The sequence below is a fragment of the Mirounga leonina genome, unplaced genomic scaffold (assembly GCF_011800145.1).
Source record: "Mirounga leonina isolate KUSES-001 unplaced genomic scaffold, KU_Mleo_1.0 Mir_127, whole genome shotgun sequence".
In the NCBI taxonomy this organism is placed as follows: Eukaryota; Metazoa; Chordata; class Mammalia; order Carnivora; family Phocidae; genus Mirounga; species Mirounga leonina.
Genome location: NW_023270316.1, coordinates 69,860,051 through 69,883,612, shown reverse-complemented (window position 1 = coordinate 69,883,612; position 23,562 = coordinate 69,860,051). Strand labels below are relative to the sequence as shown.

Sequence of the window (23,562 nt, the reverse complement as noted above, 5' to 3'; positions counted from 1 at the left end):
GCTTAACTGACTGAGCCACCCAGGCACCCTTCAAATTTCTTAATATAGCCCTGTGGAAATATATTGTGTTATTTAGTGGAAGTATTTTTTAAGACTTGCTTTATTCACCAAAATGGCTTAGAGATTTTGAATATGATTAGATATATATCTCCCTCTTTGTTTTGGAACTAAGTGCTAATATTTCCTAGTGCCAATTGAGAAGTAGAGGGTACGGTGAGGTATAGTTATGAATGGAAATCAGCAAACAAAATCAGTACTTACAGACTATTTATCAAACAAGCAAAATTAAGAACTATATGTGATTACAAATAAAAACCCTAAAAAAGAAGTAGATACCATAGTATACTACAGCCAGCCTAAGGGTAGGGAGTGGGGGAAATAACAGCATGGGATATTAACTCACTCGGTCATTTATTTACTCTATCAGTAAACGTTGTTGAGATTCTAGTATGTGTTCCTCATTGTGCTAGGCAGTGGGGATATAGTACTGTATGAAGTAGATCCCATCTCTATGGAGCTCATAGTCTAGTGGGGAGGACAGACATTACACAATAATGCATAATGACTACTATTACAGGGAAAGTGAAGGGTGCTCTAATCCATTTTGGGGGTTCAGCAGGGTCCTGTGAGGAGGTGAGATTTAAGCTGGATGACTAGGATTTTGCTCAGTCACATGCTGAAGTCACTTGGATTGTGGAAAAATAGCATCACAGGTTGAGAGAATAATAGCACAGGGGAGGGCCTAAAAGCAAAAGGGGATATAGTGGCATGATTAAGATGATAAACAGGAAAGGAGGCAGGGGGAGGTAGAGGGGTCTGAAAGATAGGTAGGGAACTTAGTCTTACATATGAAGGCAATGGAAGGTCATTGAAGGGTTTTGAGTGGGCTGTGGCCTGGTCAATGTGTCCCTTAGGAAGAGAACTAGAGTGGTTGTGTGATGAAAGGATTGGAGCAGAGCAAGCCTAGAGCAGGGAGACCGGTGTGGAGGTCAGTGCAATAATCCAGATGATAGAGGAAGGAGATCCAGACTGGGCTGAGGCAGTTTACTGATTCAGGAGAGGAGACAACAGAGGCAGACAGGAGAGGCAGAACTGACAGGACTGGTGATAGGGAGTGAGAGATGTTGCCTAAGTTTGTAACTTCAGAGACAAAGACTAGAGCAGACCAGAAATCATCTTTTAGCCCTACTAGTTATGGTTACCACCCATTCCTTAGTGGGAGTAAACTAGGGAATGATATCACAACCCAGTTCTTTGTATATAAATACAAAAGGTAAATGGTATACTTTAATCCCAGGGCAAAGTTGGTCATTTCCAATATGTCTTTTGTTATTTTTGTCATCTCAAAGAACACCTTCTCTATATAGCTAGATTTGAGTCCCCCACTTTACAAGCAGTCATTAAGATCTTGGAGTGAGCAAAACCAGGTAAATACTGATAGGGAGTTCTGGGTTAAGGTTTACTTCTGCTTGGACAAGTTGTATATTTTGACTTCATGTGTGTAAATTCCTGTTATTCTCATTATAGTCTTCTGGGTGTAGATGGGCAGATATTATCTAATTATTTTACAGAAGGGAAACCAAGTCCAGGAAAGGTTAAGTGAGTTGCATAAGTAATGTAGAACCAGGATATTTGATTCATGTCTTGAGAATTCTTTCTAGTTTAATGCTCTTGTATCTCTAGCTAACTCAAAAGCTGGAAATGGGTCAACTGGGAAATAAATGGCTGCCATCAGTGGCTAAGGCAGAGAGGCTCAGAGGAAGAGCAGAAAGCAACTGGTCAGTAGAGAGACGGTGATACTGAGTCCCAGCTCAGCTGTTTCACCAAAAATATCTGTTCCCTGGGTTTGTGCTGAGACTGCCTATGTTTTGTCAAATAATACCCAGTGGGATCAGAGAAAACACCAATATATTTGAAATGACTACATTCTTCACTTTGAGGAGCAGTGTACCTTAAGTGCCTAATCTTGAAAATGGATGTCTCTAGAGCAACTTGGAGGCAGGATGGGGTGAGAGATGAGTGTTGATGTCCACGCAGTGTCTTGGCACACAGCAGGACCTCAAAAGGATGTTGAGCGAGTGATGGCAGCATGCTGGACCAGCCAGCCAAAGATGAGCACAGTCAGTAGATTCTTTCTAAGTTCCCTTCCACAGAATGCTACTTCTGACAGCCAACTTTCTCCATTCACACTGGGCTGATCAATGAACTTGTAGTTGAATGAATATCGTTTTAGGCCCATGTACACACAAGGCAGTTTGATGAAATTCTGTTTTTAATAAAACAATTCTATTCACCTAGCTCATGGGTGTGTGTGTGTGTGTGTGTGTGTGTGTGTGTGTGTTAGCTGCTTGAGTGGTTTTGTTTGTCTTCATTTAAAAAAAAATATGGGTTCCCATACAAGTAAGAGATTTGACTAACTTTCTCTAGTTGAAAACTGTTTTGGTTCATGAAGGGATGGCCTGCCATATAATGCTATATAATAGGTAATATACTGTATGTTCTAAACTATATCATTCTTATGAAAAAAACCTTTCTTGTGCACATGCTCCTCTGTATTATATACAAAAGATCTTAATCAAATTATACACTACTTTTATAAGATTTTCTCAAATATGTAGGCAAAGCAGAATCTGTAAGCTTAAGAAAGTAACTTCACCCATCCTAGTCCTCCCCCTTCCTATTTTTCTGAGATGTTTTAGACAGGCTTGGTGGTAATTTTGCTTCAAGAGCATTTCATGGTCAATTTAGAGTGCATAAGTCTTGTTGCTTTCATATTTTAAAAATGTCAAGCCAATTACTGTCTTGTGAAGCTGCAGCACCTGCCAGCAATATACATCTAATTGGAGTAAAGGGCCCTATTCATCTGATTCACATGGTGGCATGATGTTTAGAGCATGATGCTATCCACATACTACTGAAGGTCCCAGCAAGAAAGTTGGGGAGTACTAGGTTCAGTTACCCACACAGAGCTGCCCAGATGTGTTCCTTTGAGTCTAGAGCAGATGTCTAGGAATTGACGGCCACTGGGTTACCCATAGAAAAATTTGTCCACAAAGTGTTTTTCTTTTAAAATGAATTATCAATATTTTAATATTGTGATATTTTTATATTAAAATCTGAGTCTTAGCCTCTCTATAAAAATCACTGGGTTTCCATCCTGACATAGCAATAATCAGCTAGTTTAGGTGAGACTTATGCTATTTGCCATACTTCTAATCATTATTATTATCCTTTTCTAAGATTGTGCTTGCACTGTTGTGTTGTATTTCTCACATCCAGCCTGGCTTTGCTCATACGTGCTCCCTGCTTGCATCCATAGGCATTTAAATTGTGACTCATGTTTTAGTAGATTTTAATTTAAAAATCTTGATTAAGCTTTAAATGAATTGCTTTAAGCTAACAAGAACTAAAACCTGTCTTGTAGACTGTACATTTATTTAAGCTAGAAAAAAGGCATAAACATTCATTCATTCACTTAACATTTTTTTAGCACTTTCTGTGTTCAAGGCATTATTCTAGACACAGGGATATAATGATACAAAACAATCCCAGTCCCTGTCCTCATGATTTTATAATCCAATTATAATATCATTATTATAATAATACGATAACTACAGTCCAATTCAATTATAAAAATGGTAGATATTTGCTCTGCAGAAGGAAATGGTTGCTATGGGAAAGTGGAAGAGGAACCTTAATCTACACAAAACAACTGTGGAAATTTTCCAAAACATAACACATTCTGTCTGCTCTTGGAGTACATAATGTGATGTTCTGAGGAATACCTATGCTGCAGGACTGGGATGCTTGTTTTCTGAGATTCAGATTTAACTATGAAGCTGTAATAAACACAAGTCAACCATCCTTTGATGATTTTAAGTTCATCTCATGATATCATGGGGTCTCAAGACTATCTTCAGGAGCATCAGTCTTCACTGCACTGAACTATAACTGGAAAAATCCCTCAATCTTTCTGGGCCTCACCATCCCCTTCTATAAACAATCTCTAGAGTCCTTTCCAGCTATAAAGCCCTATGATGTATGAATGAAAGAACTAAAAATACATGATAAAGGGTCTAGAGTATTATATTTTCTGCCTTGGTGAGTACCAAAATATCTTTGAGGGATGGTATAAGCTTGTTAAGGTGATTTTTAAACTGTGGGTCTTGAAGAAATTTGAGGATTTAGTTTAATGGAGAGAATTTAAGAGAATATCCTAGGTAGGATATGAGCAACAAAGTCAAAGGTACCAAGTATGGGCCATAATAATAAAGAAATAGGCAAACCACAGGGCACCAGCTGGCAAGAGGGCTGGCACCAGGGAAGAGAGAGAGAGAAGCTCAGAGAGAATTGTGAGGCCTGTAAATTGAATGGATTGGATCCTAGGGTAGAGAATTTAGTCCTGAAATGGTGTTTTTAGATAATGATTTGAACAATTATGTAGACCAGGCTAACTGCTTTCCCACCACCCTCAACATCACCTGGGCAACAAAGGTTCAGTAGCTTTAAGGTCTTGAAAGAATTAGTCACAGCCTAATGTCAACTGAGCTGTGATAAATCAAACTGTGACTGAAATGAAATTACAAATGCAAGCAGCCTTACAGATAGATCTATTTTTCTAAAAGCCAATGGCTGAAAAATATTCAGCAGTCTATAGTCTGAGTCAATCCTAGATAAACTGCTATTGCCAGACACTCTTCCTCCCATCCTTGGCTAAGAATGTACAAAGATCTGTTAACTAACAGATAGAAGACAAAAGAAATAGAGTTAACTGATTTTCAGGCTGACTTACAATGTGATCTACCTGGTTATTTATAAATGGCAGGCAGGGCATCATTTTCCTGGATTCTTTGGTTCAAGAAGTTTGCAATTGAGTTTTATAAAGTCTTTCACCTTTTTTAAAAGTAAAAAATGAAAAAGAGAATAGTAATGGGCTTATGTTGACACAGAATTGGGGTCATAAATGCCAAAAGATGATTTCCAAATTAAGATGATTTAAAATACAAGGAAAAAACAAGTGCCTGCCATTATTCCTGGCTATATCGGCAAGTGGTCCAGAGCATTAATTTGAATAATCATGGATTTCTTCAGTCCTTTACAGTACCCTCAGAAGCAGTTCTGTTTAATTATTTTATTTTTTCTAAATTTGAAAATCATTAACTCAGCAGGATGCTAGCCAACAGAAGCAAACTCTGAGCTCAATTGCAAAATTCCTTTGAAAAAAGATGTAGAGCCTACATATTTTGTATGGAGTCCTCATTTTAGAAATTTCCTTAGAAACTTTCCTTTATTTATCTTAAGGGATGAAATGAATCCTATACCAGCCTGCAGATAGTTCAGCTTCAATTTGCAACATCTCAAAGCAAAGGAAAAGGCAACCTTAAGGTTTCAAAACCTTAACATTTTTGGTCGGGAAATGGAAGATAAATAACTGGGAACTTATACATCTGAATTATTTGGAATCATTGTTTTGATATTTTGAAAATATTTATGCTGTGGGTGGTATGAGATCAATCAGAGTTTATCAAGCTTAAATTTTGGACTATTGCTCTGAGCAGAACTTCTTTTTGTCACTGAAAAATAGAAGGTCATGGCACTAAAACATTTGTACTTTTTGGACTTCACCTGACATAACTGATGTGTGGCCCACTTGCTACAGGGGATGGGTTAAGGGTTTGCTCTATGCAAGCAGAACTTCTGTAAATAAAATTACATTTTGAATGTAATAAGGAAGCTTCTATTTGAAGAATTCTACCTTTCAATCCATCCTCTATATCATCTCTAAAATGATCTTTTCAAAAAGGCATAAATCAGAGCATACCATTCTTGTGCTTGCTGAAAATGTTCAGTGACTTACCATCGTGTATACCTAATCTGTCTCCAGAAACTTCAATTTTCCCACTCCAATTATAATCCAACAACCACCTTTCACTCCTGTGATATAAAGTAAGGATTATTCCTAATCTCACATGAGCCCTTCGGTTATTATATCTAAGGGGTCTAGATTGGAACACCATGAACACAGTGGAAACCATGGCAACACATCAATTTTTTAAAAAAAAATACTTGCTCACTTTTCTGTTTTGTCATTCTTTAGGAAAGCTCTCCTTTTTTGTCCAGTGAACCCATTCATTTCCACTTTAATCATCACTTTCTGTTTATAGACTTGCCTAACATCTGCAACAGTTAACTGTCCTAATCATTGTATTCCTATGGTGTTTGAACTTCTATTATAACAATTGGGTGTTAATGTGGAAAACAAAGGCAAAAGAAAAATTAAATTTCCTTACTACTTATAGTCCATTGACAAGTCCTCAAAACAGTCAGAGTGACATTCCTCTAGGAGCTCAGCTGCCCAGATGTTAATACTTTGCTAAGGTCAAGAGGCAATCTTATCCCAACCCCCCAGGATCCTTTAAGTCTTCTTTAACATATAAAAATTCCTTTTGAAGTTTCCTTTATCTCTACCCCCTAAGATAAATGTAAGCAATCATCCTCCAAGCATATGGCCCATTGATACACATTTGAAGAATCTCTTCACTGAGTTTTTACTAAACAGTAACAAATGATCTTTTCCTAGCAATAGTTAGCCCCCTCAGGATCCTGGAAACCTTGTTTCCAAAATACCTTGGAGGCTTGTACTGTCCCTAACCCCCTCCCAACTTGGAAGCATATAATCAGTCACCCATCACAACCCCAGTGCAGCTCTTTCTGCCCATGTGTCCTGTCCCTGTGCTTTATTAAAGCACCTTTTGCACCAAAGACGTCTCAAGAATTCCTTCTTAACTGTTGGCTCTGAACCCCAACATTTTTCTACATCAAGTGTGATTATAATTATGCCAGAACATGTTAGTCTCCTCTTATATACTCTGAGATCTGTGAGGGCAGGGGATCCTGTTTTATACAACCTTCTGTCTATAGTGCCTAAAATATAGGCTGTATTTATCAAATGTCTACATAAAAAATGAATTAATAAAACAATAGTGAATCCTTTTTGTGATGCAAATAACCATACCCTGATCCATTTGGCTTATGGGTTTAGATATTTGTCTGCTAGGTTTTTGTTAATTGTGGTACAACAATATGTCATGTAGCTTCAGAGAAAACAATAGGAAAATTTTCTTAGATACTGTCATACCTGATTTATGTACTAGAATGTCAAAAGGAAATGATTGGAATGACTAAGGAAAATGGTGGAAAGGAAAATGAAAATCCTAGGCTTCAATCTATTTTGTTATTAATTTGCAACCTCAGTTCTCTTACCAAACTGGAAAAGGTATAATAAAAGTATCTGGTTTGAGCTGTATCTCCCCATCCCTAGAAGAGGTACCATTATCTAGAGCAATGTCCAGAAGGCTGGAAATCCTTTGGGGAAGGAAGTCCTTGCTTAGCTGTTCTAGCACACCAGGGGCCAATATCGTTTCCTGTCATCTTCAGCAATTCAGCTTTAGCTGACACTTCCTGAAAAACACACCTCAATATTCTCTCCCTCCAGGAGGCCTCCTTTGATCGACCTCTCAGTGCACAGGTTTCCAGTTTGAACAAAACTGCATTTCATTTGTTATTATTTTGCTTTGTAAACATTCTTACGCATTTCACGTCTGTTCAGGATTCCTAGTCATAATGAAATCTTTCTCAGGGAAACATGTACACATTCTATTTCTTTGATATTCTTTTTCTATACACAGAAGCAACCAGCAGAGGATTCACCCAATGTTGACAAATAAATACATCTGTAGGAAATATTCACCACGTCTTCGACTTTCTCCTCATTTCCAAGCACTCCCCACTAAGTGATATATGGAATATTTAATTCTAATGATTTCTTTCTTTTGTTAATTTAGAAAATATCATAGCATCTTTTAAATTAATTGGAAGTCCTAAATTGCAAAAACTAAAATCCTGCGATGCTGTATCTCAAACCAGAATAGAATAAATATTGTAGTAAGTCAGGAAGCCTAGGTTTTAGTCCTGGTTTCATCCTGATGGACATTACTTTGCATTATTAATGACTATGCATCATTATTTCAGTTTCCAAGTATGTAAAACAGAACAATAAAAATACTCTACCACCGTCATACAATTGGTGGGAAGATTATTTAGATAGGATGGAAACGCTTCAAAAAGAAAAAGCCACTACCTTTGAAGCATCCTCATTTCCTTCCATGTGTTATACATGACACAGTTACTCAGTGGTGTGCTGATAAATGGGCTCTCTGGAGAGGAAAAAAAAGGACCCAATTTATAGCATTTACTGATCTCTTTGATGTAAAGACTCCCACCATGATTGATTTAAAGTTATCAATAGTTTAACAATCACCTTGAAAACTCTTAACTATTAACAACTGGTTCTTGATATAGGCTGACTTTAGCCTGCTACTTTGACAGTAATATTAAATTAGGTCATTAGAATGAAACACACTACCCCCCTTCCCAAATCAGTCATTTTCAGTATGAAAAAGTGAATACTTCTAACCCTCATATAAGTCCTTCTACTATTATATCTATGTGGTGTTCTAGGGTTAGACACCATGGATGCAGGGGAAACAGAGTAATAAAAATCAACACATTGGAGAGTGTCCAAGATGGCAGTGTAGGAAGACCCTGATTCAAGTCCTCCTATGGACACACTGAATCTATGAACTTATATCTACATATAGAACAATTCCTCCTGAAGAATTGAGGACTGACTGAACAGCTTCTGCACAACAAACAATAAAGAAACAATACAGAGAAGAGGAGAGAAGGAAACATAATGATGGGAACCCCATCTCCAACATGGTGACCTGGAGTAGGGAGGGATATCACTGAGGGGCCTGTGCATAGACTTCCCTGCCCTGGGGTATAGCAAAAAAAAGAGCAGTTTAAAGGGCAATTAGACTATAAGTGAAAGAAATCCATTTACTAATCCTAGAGTGTTTATCAAATGGGCAGGAATTACTAGAACTTGTTTTGGAGTTGGAGGCACTAATGATTGCCATTTTTTAGTTCCTTTCCAATTTGATAGTGGGATGGGAGCAGAATCCAAGTGTGCTCTAGCCAGCCTGCTAGAGCTACCTCAGTATACCCTGGGCTCCTAGCCCATACCAGCTCCAGCAGCCTGCTAGAGCTACCTCAGCATACCCTGGGCTCCTAGCCCATATCAGCTCCAGCTGACTGTCACCCCACATTGTAGCCCCGGTGCCAGGCACCCTGGGCCCTCTGCCGACATCAGCCCAAGTTCCAGCTGTCCTGTCAAAATGGCCCTGGTACAGCATGCCCTGGGACTCCCTGGCCCATGCCTGCTCCAGCTCCAGCCTGCCTGTCAAAGCTGCCAGGCATACACAGTTTACATAGAGGGCACTCCAACACAAGGATATTCCTTCAAGACTGGAAGAGGTAGCTATTCCACCTAATTCATGGAAACAAATACAGAAAATCAAACAAAATGAGGAGACAGAGGAATATGTTCCAAAGAAAGAATAAGATAAAACCCTTGGGGAAAAAAAAAAACCCTAATCAAGTAGAGGTAAGTAATTTGCCTGATAAAGTTTAAAGTAATGGTCATAAAGATGTTCACTGAGCTTAGAAAAAAGAGTGGAGGAACACAGTAAGAACTTCAAAAAGAGTTAGAAAATATAAGAAGAATAAATAGAGTTGAAGAATACAATAACGTAAGTGAAAAATACACTAGAGGGAATCAACAGCAAATTAGTTTATACAGAAGAACAGATCAGCAAACTGGAAAACAGAATAGTGGAAATTAATCAGAACAACAAAAAGGAAACATAATTATAAAAAATAAGAATTTAAGAGACCTCTAGGACAACACCAAGCATACTAACATCTATGTTTTTGGAATCTGAGAAGGAGAAGGGATAAAGAATGGGGCAGAAAATTTATTTGAAGAAATAATGGCTGAAAAATTCCCTAACCTGGGGAAGAAAGCAGATACTCAGTTCCACAAAGCACAGAGACTCCCAAAACAAGATGAACCCAAAGAGAGCCACACTCTAACTAAAATGGTAAAAGTTAAAGAATTCTGTAATTATCCTAAAAACTACTGAACTGTATACTTTGAATACATAAATGTTATAGTATGTAAACTTAAGAGAGAGCCTTAAAGGCAAGAGAAAAATAAAGAGAGTCTTAAAGGCAGAAAGAGAAAAATAAAGAATCACATACCAAAAAACCTCATAAGACTATCAGTTGACTTTTCAAGAAAAAAAATTCACAGGCCAGAAGGGAGTGGCAGGATGTATTTGATGTGCTGGAAAAAAAAAAACAACAACTAAGAATACTCTACCAAGTAACATCATCATTCAGAGTTGAAGGCAAGATAAAAAGTTTCCCAGACAGATAAAACTAAAAGAGTTCATCACCACCAAACCAGACACAGGAATGTTAAAAGTCTTCTTTAAGTGGAAAAAAGGCCATAACTAGAAATAAAATATATGAAAAAAATCTTAATGGTAAAGTAAATATATAGTAAAGGCAGTGGACAGCCACTTATAAAGCTAGTATAAAGATTAAAAAACAAAAGTAGTAAAATCAGCTATAAATATAATAGTTAAGAGATAAAATAAAAAGATGTAAAATATGATGTCAAAAACAAAACTTGGAAGGGGGTAAAAATGTACTGCTTTTGGAATGCATATAAACATAAGTGACTATCAAGTTAAACAGAAGTATATATATAACAAGACTCATTTATATGCTACCTACAAGAGACTCACTTCAGATTTAAGACACACAGGAACTGAAAGTGAAGGGATGGAAAAAGATATTCCATGCAAATGGAAATGAAAAGAAAGCTGAGATAGCTATACTCATATCAGACAAAATAGACTTTAAAACAAAAATTATAACAAAAGACAAAGAAGGGCATTACATAATGATAAAAGGATTAATTCAAGAAGAGGACATAACACTTATAAATATTTATCTACCCAACATAAGAGCACCTAAATATATACAACAAGTATTAACAGACCTAAAAGGAGAAATTGACAGTGATACAATAATAGTAAAGGACTTAACACCCCACTCACATCAATGGATAGATCATCCAGAAAGAAAATTACTTAGACCAGATGGACTTAATGGATATATACAGAACATTTCATCCAAAAATTGTAGAATATACATTCCTTTTAAGTGCACATGGAACATTCTCCAAGATAAATCACATGTTAGGGGGACGCCTGGGTGGCTCAGTCGTTAAGCCTTCAGCTCAGGTCATGATCCCAGGGTCCCAGGATCAAGTCCCACATCGGGCTCCCTGCTCAGTGGGGAGCCTGCATCTCCTTCTCCCTCTGCTGCTCCCCCCCGCTTGTGCTCTCTCTCTCTCTCTCTGACAAATAAATAAATAAAAATCTTTAAAAAAAATAAATCACATGTTAGGTTGCAACACAAGTCTCAATAAATTCAAGAAGACTGAAGTCATATCAAGCATCTTCTCTGACCACAAGAGTATGAAACTAGAAATCATCAAGAGAAGAAAACTGGGAAAAACACAAACATGTGGAGACTAAACAACATACTAAACAATCATGTGTCAATGAAGAAATCAATGAGGAAATTCAAAAATACCTTGAAACAAATAAAAATGAAAACACAATTTTCCAAAATCTATGAAATATCACAAAGGCGGTTCTAAGAGGAAAGTTGATAGCAATACAGACTTCCCTCAAGAAACAAGAAAAATCCCAAATAATACAACTTTACATCTAAAGGAGCTAGAAAAAGAAAAACAAAGTCCAAAGTCAGTAGAAGAAAGGAAATAATAAAGATCAAAGTGAAAATAAATGAAATACTCAAAAGCAATCGAAAAGGTCAATGAAACTAAACTGCTTCACTGAAAAAATGAAGCACTGAACCTCTAGCCAGACTCACCAAGAAAGAGAGAGGGACCAATAGATAAAATCAGAGATGAAAGGGAAGCTACAATTGACACCAGAGAAACACAAAGGATCATAAAAGACTACCATGAACAATTACATGCCAAGAAATTGGAAAATTTAGAAGAAATGCATAAATTCCTATAAACAAGCAACTTTTGAAGACTGAATCATGAAGAAACAGAAAATCTAAATAGACCAATTACGAGCAATAAAATGAAATTACTAATTAAAAACTCTCCAAAACAAAAATCTAGGACCAGATGGTTTCACAGGTGAATTGTACCAAATATTTAAAGAAGAGTTAGTTCCTATTTTTCTCAAATTATTCCAAAAAAATGAAGAGGATGAAATGCTTCCAAACTTATTTTATGAGGCTAGCATTACCCTAATATCAAAAACAGACAAAGGCACCACATACACAAAACTACAGGCCAAGATCTCTGATGAACATAGATGCAAATACCCTCAACAAAATATTAGCAAACCAATTTCAAAAATACATTAATGGGATCATACATCATGATCAAATGGGATTTATTCCAGGGATACAAGGATGGTTCATCATTCACACATCAATCAGCGTAATACACCACATTAACAAAATGAAAGATAAAAATTATATAATCATCTCAATAGATGCAGAAAAAGCATTTGCCAAAATTCAACATGCATTTATGATAAAAACTCTCAACAATGTGGCTATAATAAAGGCCATATATGACAAACCACAGCTAATATCATACTCAATTGTGAAAAGCTAAAAGCTTTCTTTTAAAAAAAATGTATTTATTTTATTTATTTGAGAGAGAGAGCAAGCACGAGTGGGAGGAGGAAGGGCAGAGACAGAGGGAAAAGCAGACTCCCCGCTGAGCAGGGAGCCTGATATGGGGCTCGATCCCAGGACCCTGAGATCATGACCTGAGCTGAAGGCAGACATTTAAAGGACTGAGCCACCCAGGTGCCCCTAAAAGCTTTCTTTCTAATAAGAGGAACAAAACAAGGATGCTCACTCTCATCACTTTTATTCTACATAGTACTAGAAGTCCTAGCCACAGCAATCAGACAAGAAAAAGAAAAGAGGGCAACCAAATTGAAAAGGAAGAAATAAAATCATCACTATTTGCAAATGACATGACACTATATATAGAAAACCCTAAAGACTACCAAAAAACTATTAGGACTAATAAGTGAATTCAGTAAAGTTGCAGGATACAAAATTAACATTTAGAAATCAGTTGCATTTCTGAACACTAATAAAGAGCTATCAGAAAGAAGAACTAAGAAAACCATTCCATTTTCAATGCACCAAAAAGAATAAAATACCCAGGAATGAAATTTGACCAAGGAGGTGAAAGATTTGTACTTTGAAAACTGTAACATTGATAAAAGAAACTGAAGACAACACAAATAAATTGAAAGATATATTATGCTCATGGATTGGAAGAATGAATATTGTTAAAATTTCCATACTAGCCAAAGCAACCTATAGATTCAGTACAATCCCTAGCAAAATTTCAATGGCATTTTTTCAATAGAACTAGAACAAAGAATCCTAAATTTTTTATGGAACCACAAAAGACCCCAAATAGCCAAAGCAATCTTGAGAAAGAACAAAGCTGGAAGTATCACACTCCCTGATTTCAAACTATGCTACAAAGCTACAAAGATCAAAACAGTGTGTTACTGGCATGAATACAGACACATAGATCAATGCATGAGAATAGAAAGCCCTGAAATAAACCCACACATATATGATCAGTTAATCAATGATTAGAAAGGAAAGAATATACAATGGGGAAAAGATGGTCTCTTCAATAAATGGTTTTGGGACAACTGGGCATGCAAAAGAGTGAAACTGGACCATTATCTTATATCATATACAAAAACAAATTCAAAATGGATTAAAGACTTAAATGTAAGACCTGAAACTTCTAAAAGAAAACAGACAGTAAGCTCTGATATTAGTCTTAGCAATAGTTTTTTTTGTTTGTTTGTTTTTTTTTTTGGACCAGTCTCTTTAGGCAAGGGCAAAAAAAGCTAAAATAAATAAATGGGATTATATTATCCTAAAAAAGCCTCTGCACAGTGAAGAAAATCATTTAAAAAATGAAAAAGCAACCTACTGAATGAAGGAAAATATTTGCAAATTACACCTCTGATAGGGGGTTAATATCTAAAATATATAAAGAACTTACATATCTTAATATAAAAAACCAAACAACCTGTTTAAAATCGGACAAAAGACTTGAATAGACATTTTTTTCCAAAAAAGACATACAGATGGCCAATAAACATATGAAAGATGCTTAACATCACTAATCATCAGAGAAGTGCAAATCAAAACCACAATGAGATTTCACCTCACACCCGTCATAATGGCTAGAACAAAAAAGATAGGAAATAACAAGCGTCGTTGAGGATGTGAAGAAAAGGGAACCTCCTTCTATTGTTTGTGGGAATGTGAACCAGTACAGCATCTGTGGAAAACAGTATGGAGGTTCCTCAAAACATTAAAAATAGAACTACTATAGAATCCATCATGCGAGTGGGAATACCCACTTCTGGGTATCTATCCAAAGAAAATGGAAACAGCAATTTGAAGAAATATAAGCACCTCTGTGTTCAATGCAGAATTACTTACAATAACCAAGATATGGAAGCAATCTAAGCACCCATGGATGGATGAAGAGATAAAGATAATGTGATATATGTGTATACACACATGCACATGCATGCACACACATGCAATGGAACATTACTCAGCCATAAAAAATAATGAAATATGTATTTTTTAAGATTATTTATTTATTTGACAGAGAGAGAGAGAGACGGCAAGAGAGGGAACACAAGTAGGGGGAGTGGGAGAGGGAGAAGCAGGTTTCCCCCGGAGCAGGGAGCCTGATGCAGGGCTCGATCCCAGGACCCAGGGACCATGCATGACCTGAGCTGAAGGCAGTGGCTTAACCAACTGAGCCACCCAGGCACCCAAAAACAATGAAATCTTGACATTTGTGACAACATAGGTGGATCTAAAAAGTATTGTGCTAAGGGAAATAAATCAGACAAAGAAAGAAAAATACCATATGTTTTCACTTATATGTAGCCTCTAAAAAACAAAACAAACAAAATAGAAACAAACTCATTATAGGAAACAAACTGTTGATTATCAGAGGGGGCAGGTAAAACAGGTGAAGAAGATTAAGACAAACTTCCAGTTATAAAACAAACAAGTAATGGGGATGTAATGTACAACATAGGAAATATAGGAAAATACTATTATAATAAGTTTGTATGCTGACAGATGGTAACTAGACTTATTGTGGGGATCATATCATAACGTATACAAGTTTCAAATCACTATGATATATGCCTGAAAGTAATAGGATATAATAGTATGTCAGTTATACTTAAAAAAAAAAAAAAATCAACACACTGGGGCACCTGGGTGGCTCAGTCAGTTAAGCATCTGCCTTAGGCTCAGGTCGTGATCCTGGAGTCCTAGGATCGAGTCCTGCATCGGGCTCCCTGCTCAGTGGGGAGTCTGCTTCTCCCTCTGCCCCTCACCTTGCTCGTGCTGTCTCTCTCTCCCTCTCAAATAAATAAATAAAATCTTTTAAAAAAATCAACACATTGATTTTAAAAAATACTTGCTTCTCTTTCTGTTTTGCAACAGCTAACAAGTAAAATCTACTGTGGACACCTAGATAGAACTCAGTGGCTGCAGAAATCTCTTCCAGCTAATCATTCTGCATCCTAAGTGAAATGCAGAAAAATAAATTATTATACCTAATATTTAATGAATACTTAGGATGTGCCTGGCACTTCACGTGTATTCATTCATCTAATCCTCACAACCACCCTGTGTGGACATGTAATTATTTTGCCCCATGTTACATAGGAGGAAATTGAAGCCCAAGTGCATGACAGGAAAAAGGAATAAGAATACAATCCTAGGCAACTTGGTGTCAGCCAGGGCTCTTTACTACCAAATCTGAGCTCCCATTTCTCTGTGAACCACCTTTAGCATAGCATTGATGTAAATTGTTTTCTTCAATGTCTTTAAACCTATTCCACCAATGGGAATAGCTAGTTGCATTTATCGCAATAGTTATTTCCATTTCTACCCTTGGCTTTACAGCAGGAAGACTTAGTGAAAAATTCTGCTTATTAAGAGAGGATGCTAATTGGTTTCTATTAATGGCTCAGATATTCATCCTCATCATCTAATCTTAATTTAGACTATTATTTCTATATGGTAATTGCAAGATTCCCCTGAACTTGATATAGAGCAGGGTAGTGTTTTCTCCAAAACTGTTGAAATAAACAGTATAATACAACCTTATTGCCTAAAGTGAACTCTTCCTGCTTTTTACTATCTGTACAATGTTTCTGTCTCTTATCCTAAACAAAGTTTTCTTACTTGGACTTTGATTTTTTACATTATTGTGAATTTCCTACAAATAGAACTTCACTTTTTTTTTTTCTTTAGCTGCCAGACCAAGAGAAGAATGAAGTAAACATAAAGTGCTCAGGAGACTGGGAAGGACGGTCTTGGTGGGGATTTAGGAGGGAGGTTTGGTTTTTAATGAATCATGGTTTACTGAGTAGAGATACAGAGGAGTGTGGACTGGAGATAATTTTTATGGCAGAGCAGAAGTTATGAAAGGCTAAGCCATAGTTCAGTTCTACCAAGGAAACAGCTGAGAAAAACTGCATAAACCGACCTCATAGAGATCCATTTCATTTTATTAACTGCTACAGGGGAGGGATTCTGTTGTGCAGAACTGTTTATTGTCATGGTATCTTATGCCCTGCTTGGAACTTCTCTATATAAAATGGAAGGAATTGGAAAGGGTGGGGCAAAAGGAAACCTGAGGTAAAATCCAATCCATCTTCTTCGTTGTGGAAGAATTCCCCAGACATCTTTCTTAATGCATACCAGTGAAAATATTTTCCTGATATGCATTTCCTGGATGTATATGTAAAGCAAGTTGCATGGACTCTTTCCACAAGTAGCCGTAGTTCAAAATGTTGATTTGATCTGTGACCTATCAGCCTGCACTGCAGCAGGCAAGCCAGAGTAGGGTTCTATTCTTTGGGTATTAAAGAGGGCACGTATTGAACGGAGCACTGGGTGCTATACGCAAACAATGAATCATGGAACACTGCATCAAATACTAATGATGTAATGTATGGTGATTAACATAATAAAATTTTAAAAAATTGCCTCTTCTAGATAATTTCTGCTCCCTCTTTTCTCTCTTTTAACAACCTCATTTTAGAGTTACAAAAGCCCTTCAGTTATTTTTAGAAGTAAACAATTATATAAATAATCCACAAATACTCAATCCAAATCTTATGCCATAAGATTTTTCTCTCTTGGTTTAGGCTCTGAGTTTCAGAAATACTTGATTAGTTGTAAGTGCTAAATGAACAAAGGAAGTAAGAAGTAGTAAAAGCATGGGTAAAAATGAATGCTCTAATTTGAGTCTTTCTGGTCAGTCAGGGACAAAGCAATTTAAGTAGTAATTTAGCTAGAAGTTATACATTATGAAGCTACATAAAGATGAATTTTCAAAACATTTCCAGTTATAGAAGAGGTTTTCATACTGTGAATGTTATATTTGTAACTTATTTTCATTTTTATTTTATTTAGCTTTTCCATTTTTAATGTTTCTTATAATATATTCACAATGTTAAAGTAAAATAATAAATGAGGGTTAGCACACAGTTGGTACTCAGTAAATTTCTGTTGATTGAATGCATGAATTAAACAATTATAAGCCCTTCCTCAGCCCTAGCCCTAATTTTAGTTTCCAAAGACATGCACTTTAAAAAAAAAATCTGTTCTTTATGACTTAAGTTTATTAGAAAAGTTTTAGGTTCACAGCAAAGTTGAAAAGGCACAGAGACTTCCCCTACTCCTACCCATGTGTAGCCTTCCCACCAGGATGGTACATTTATTACAATTAATGAAATTACACTGACATATCATAAATACCCAAAGTTTATAGTTCACATCACTTTTTGTGTTGTACATTCTATAGGTTTGGACAAAAGTAGAATGACATATGTCCATCATTATGGTATCATATAGAATATTTTCACTGCCCCCCAAATCCTCTGTGCACTACCTATGCACTCCTCCCCCTTTCTACTCCTAGCTCCTAACCACTGGCAGCCACTTTTTTTTTTTTTCAACTGTCTCCATAGTTTAACATTTTCTAGAATGTCATATAGCTGGAATCAGAAAGTCTGTGGCCTCCTCAGATTGGTTTCTTTCATTTAGTAATATGCATTTAAGTTTCCTCCATGTCTTTTCATAGCTTGCTAGTTCATTTCCTTTTAGTGCTAATATTTTACTGTCTGGATGTACCACAGTTTATCTATTCACTTACTGAAGAATATTGTGGTTGCTTCCAAGTTTTGGCAATTATTAGTAAAGGCGCTATAAACATCTATGTGCAGATTTTTGTGTGGACATAAAGTTTTCAACTCCTTTTGGGTAATCTCAAGCACCGCAATGGTTGTTTTTTATGGTAGCAGTATTAGTTCTGTGAGGAATCACCAAAATGTCTTCCAAAGTGGCTGTTCCATTTTGCATTCCCACTGGCAGTCAGTGAAAGTTCCTGTTGCTCCACATCCTCACCAATATTTGGCACTGTCAGTGTTCTGGATTTGGCCATTCTAGTAGGTTTGTAGTGGTATCTTATTAGTTGTTTTAATTTGCATTTCTCTGATGACATATGATGTGGAGGCTTTTTCATATGCTTACCAGCAATCTGTATGTCTACTTTGGTGAGGTGTCTGTTAAGGTCTTTGGCTCATTTTTAAATTAGGTTTTTATTTTTTTTATTGTTGAGTTTTTAAGAGTCCTTTGTATATTTTGGACGATGGTTCTTTATTAGATGTGTCTTTTGCAATATTTTCTGCCAGGCTGTAGCTTGCGTTCTCATTCTCTTTACATTATCTTTCACAGAACTTTTAAATTTTAATGAAGTCCAGTTTATCAATTATTTCTTGCATGGATCAGACCTTTGGTGTTGTATCTAAAAAGTCATTGCTTTGTTCAAAATCACCTAGGTTTTCTCCTATGTTATTTTCTAGGAGTCATACTTCTGCATTTTGCATTTAGGTTTACAATCCAATTTGAGTTAATTTTTGTGATGGGTGTAAGGTATGTGTCTAGATTTATTTATTTTTTGCACATGGATGTCTAGTTGTTCTAGCACCATTCGCTGAAAAGATGTTTGCCTCACTGTATTGCCTTTACTCCTTTGTCAAAGTTCAATGGAATATATTTATCTGGGTTCATTTCTGGGCTCTCTGTTGTGTTCCATTAATCTATTTGTCTATTCTTTTGTGAATACCATACTGTCTTGATCACTGTAGTTTATAGTAAGTCTTACTGTTGGGTAGGGTCAGGCCTCCCAGTTTGTTGTTCTTCAATACTGTGTTGACTATTCTGTGTCTTTTGCCTCTCCATACAAACCTTAGAATCAATTTGTCGATATCCCCTAAATAACTTTCTGGGATTTTAACTGGGATTGCATTGAATCAAGAGAAACACTTTTTAACATTCTAAGGGGGTTATCTTCCTATATTCTGAATAACATGTTTATATCACTATTGCTTGGTTTTACATTTAACACATAACTCCTCACTGTGAAAGATGAGGATTTGCCTCCATAACTTACCCAAGTTTCTAGCTCCTTGTTCTAATTTTTGATAGACTTTAGTTCTGTTGCTTGTCTTTGTAACTTTATATGTCATGTTTAAACTTCTATTTGTTGTTTCACCAACTTTAAATACTGTACCAGAGCTTCCCACAATGTTAGATGAGGATATTCATATCTACTTACTTCCTCCTTTCTTTTACTCTTTATGATAATGGTATTTATATTGTTTCATACCTACATTGAAGACTTGGAGATTATTTTTCAATCAATTATCTCTTAAAGTTGAAAAAATAATAGTATTTTCAAAAGTAGAACCATATGCAAAATAGAGTGCTAGGATTATATTTCATTCTCAATGGGTACAATATTCTAACTGCTGTGTCACTTGAAAGAGACAATTCAAAGAATCCAAACTAAGTGGAATTTCTTTCCTTCACTTCTATTGTTCAAAATCATGCCAGAGTTTACTTTGAAATGTATTTTGACACATCTTTCTTACATATTTTATAGCTTTCTTAGCTGTTTTAATTATTTTACTTTCCTCTTGTTGAGAATAGAAACATATTTTCATCTGTTTTTATTTTCATCATTTTTTTCCTAATAGCTCTGCAGTCATTGTATATTGCTTGGAATCCACCCTACTGCCTTTTCTTCTTTGAGTCTAGTGGCTTCCTACTTTTATTTGAATCAGTTGCTTATTAGATATTCTATATAACTGTCATATGCTGGGAAACATGTTCACTGAGTTGCTCAGTGATGTTCATTATTTCTTGTATCCCATGATTTCCTTCCTCTTCCCCCTTGTTCTTTGCAGAAAGGATATATGGGAGGTAATGTACTTAGCCTTTTGATAGCTAAAAAGGTTTTGTGTGTCCTTTCACTGAAAATTTGGGTATAATGGTCTAGGTTTGAAATAATTTTCTCTTAGAACTTAAATGTCATTTCATTGTCTTACGGCATTTAGTGTTGATGAGACAACCAATGCCCATCTGTTTCTCATTTTCTGTGTTTTGCATTGTGGAAATTTTAATACCCTTTCCTTAATATTATGAAATTTCATGGCAATTTGTCTAGGGAGAGTTGTTTGTTTTTGCATTCCTTCTTCTTGGGTCTCTGTAGACTTAAAATGTGAAGGACTCCTGCTTCTTTTCAGCCCTGGAAAATTTGCTCTTATTTATTTTACAATTTCCCCTATTTTTTCCCTCTGTATCTGGAACACATACTGGTCAGAAGTTGTAATTCCTGGATTAGGTTCTTTTATCTTTTATGTCTCAGCCTTTCAGTTCCATATTTTGGGAGATTACTGGACTTTAATTTCAAATTTCTATTACATTTTAAAAATTATTTTCAAAATCATGTTTACTTAGGTGTTCTTTCTTATTGTTTCTATTTCACATCATCCTGTTCTTATTTAATGAATATGTTTTTTCTCTAAATAATTTTATCAAGGTACAATTTACATACCGTAAAATTCACCCAATTTAAGTGTACAATTCAATGATTTTTAGCAAATTTATAGAGTTGTACAATCACCACCACAATCCAGCTTTAGAACATTACCATCACCCCAAAAGGATCCCTTCTGCCCATTTTTAGGCAATCTCTGTTCTCATCCTCATTGCCAATTAATCTACTGTCTCTAAAGATTTGCATTTTTATAGACATTTCATATAATGGAATCATACAATATGTAGTCTTTTGCATTAGGTTTCTTTCACTAGCATGTTTTTGAGGTTAATTCATGTTGTGGCAAGTATTCTTTTTCCCTTTTATAACATTTATTTTTGGGGGCGCCTGGGTGGCTCAGTCAGTTAAGCATCTGCCTTCCGCTCAGGTCATGATCCCAGCGTTCTGATATCGAGCCCCACATGGGGCTCCCTGCTCAGCAGGGAGACTTCTTTCCCTCTCCCTCTGTTCTTTTAAAAATTTTTTTTATTAACATATAATGTATTACTTTTTCAGGGGTACAGGTCTGTGATTCATCAGTCTTAGACAATTCACAGCACTCACCATAGTACATACCCTCCCCAGTGTCCATCACCCAGCCACCCCATCCTTCCCACACCCCTCCACTCCAGCATAGATGTCTATCAACAGATGAATGGATAAAGAAGAGGTGGTATATATATATACAATGGAATATTATGCAGCCATCAAAAAAATGTAATCTTGCCATTTGCAATGACGTGGATGGAACTAGAGGGTATTATGCTAAGTGAAACAAATCAATCAGAGAAAGATAAGTATCATATGATCTCACTGATATGAGGAATTTGAGAAACAAGACAGAGGATCATAGGGGAAGGGAGGGGAAAAATGAAACGAGACGAAACCAGAGAGGGAGACAAACCATAAGAGACTCTTATTAATCTGTGGCAAGTTTTAGTAGTTGATTCCTTTTTATTCCTGAATAGTATTCTACTGGATGGATATATACTATATTTTGTTTAATCATTCATCAGTTGATGGACATTTGGTTTGCTTTCAGTTTTTGGCTCTTATGAATAATAATACTGTATGAACATTTTCATTTAAGGCTTTGAGTGGATGTACGTTTTCATTTGTCTTAACTAGATATTTAGGAGTGAAATTGCTGAGTCCCATGAAAAGTTTAACATTTTAAGAAACTGTTAAACTGTTTACCAAGTGACTTCCTGCTCCTTGTTTACGGGCAGGGACATTGAGAGTGGTGAGCTGAAAGTTTCCCTTAGGGGACCATTCAAGTATCTGAAGTATCAGTTATTAGTAGGTCTATTTTCTTGGTCAATTTCCCCTGAAAGTAGATCTTTAATTTCCTGCCTGAAAGTGGGCCTGGGTGAGGGAACTGAGGGCTTTCCTGTTTAATATATAAACTTTGCTTTTCCTCTTACTGTCACATAGTATGTCTGCACTCACTGGGTCTAATGTCCCCAGGTTATTGTACCTCTGGTTCAGTATCTTCAGAGAGTAAATCTCTAGTTTTCTGCCAGACTAAGGAAAGGTAGTTACATAGCTGTGGGGGAGAAAGAAGAGGAAATGGGGTCTAACTGCTTCTGATGTAGATTTATGTTCAAGTCTCCACTTTTAGCTCTTTCTGAACCCCCATTTCCAGAGATGACTGGTGCTTCTATTTCCTCTGTACCTGGGATTCTATGACATATTCAAACTTCTATCTCTCTCCCAAACAGTGCAAGACTCTTGACTGTTTTAGCTCAGATACTGTCTCACATTACTGATGTTCTGATTTTAATTCTATCTTGTTTGTAATGCCCATTCATCAGTATTACGATTATTTTTAGAGGCAATATTTATTTAGAATTATCTGTAAACTGACCATATTGACCACTGCTTCTTGCATTCTAGTCTTTGTTTTCTTTCTTTCTTCTTCTATTTCTTATTTAAAAATTTCCCCTTTTTGAAAAGTGTTTAAGCTGACAGGGCCCACTTGACCTTATATAGCAACTATTTTTAAAATCACTTTTGGAAAATATTTTCCCCTTCAGGAACATTCCAGACACAATAAATTTCACTTTTTTTTTTTTTTACATCTTATATTACTGTGTTGGATTTCTCCCTCCATCACCAAAGATGAATGTGTGACTGTCATATTTCATTTGGTAGTTGATTAAAAAATAAGTATAAATTTTAGGAAGTAAAAAAGAGGGAGTGAGGAAGAGAAGGAGGAGGAGGAGAAAAGGAAAGGAGGGAGTGAGGAAGAAAGTGAGGGAGGGATAGAAGAAAGGAAGAAAGGAAGGAAGGGGGAAAATATCATTTTAGGATGTAATTAAGTTTCTTTATAAATCTCATTCTGGTACTGTATTCAAGAAATCTTAGCGGGATGTCTGGGTGGCTCAGTTGATTGAGCATCTGATTCTTGATTCCTGATCTCAGGGTAGTGGGATTGAGCCCTGTACTGGGCTCTGCACTCAGAGCAAAGTCTGCTTGATTCTCTCTCTGCCTCTGCTCCTCCCCACCATAAATAAATAAATAAATAAATAAATAAATAAATAAATAAATAAATA

The 23,562-nt window shown here is 36.2% G+C and overlaps 1 long non-coding RNA gene across 1 annotated transcript in view; it reads right to left on the bottom strand.

Moving 5' to 3' along the window:
• LOC118009530 overlaps positions 1-23,562 on the bottom strand; it is a 462,984-nt gene that overhangs the window by 178,187 nt on the left and 261,235 nt on the right. The window contains exon 3 of the long non-coding RNA XR_004678962.1: positions 8,141-8,216. This is a non-coding gene — a long non-coding RNA (uncharacterized LOC118009530). The remainder of the gene's footprint in view (positions 1-8,140; positions 8,217-23,562) is intronic.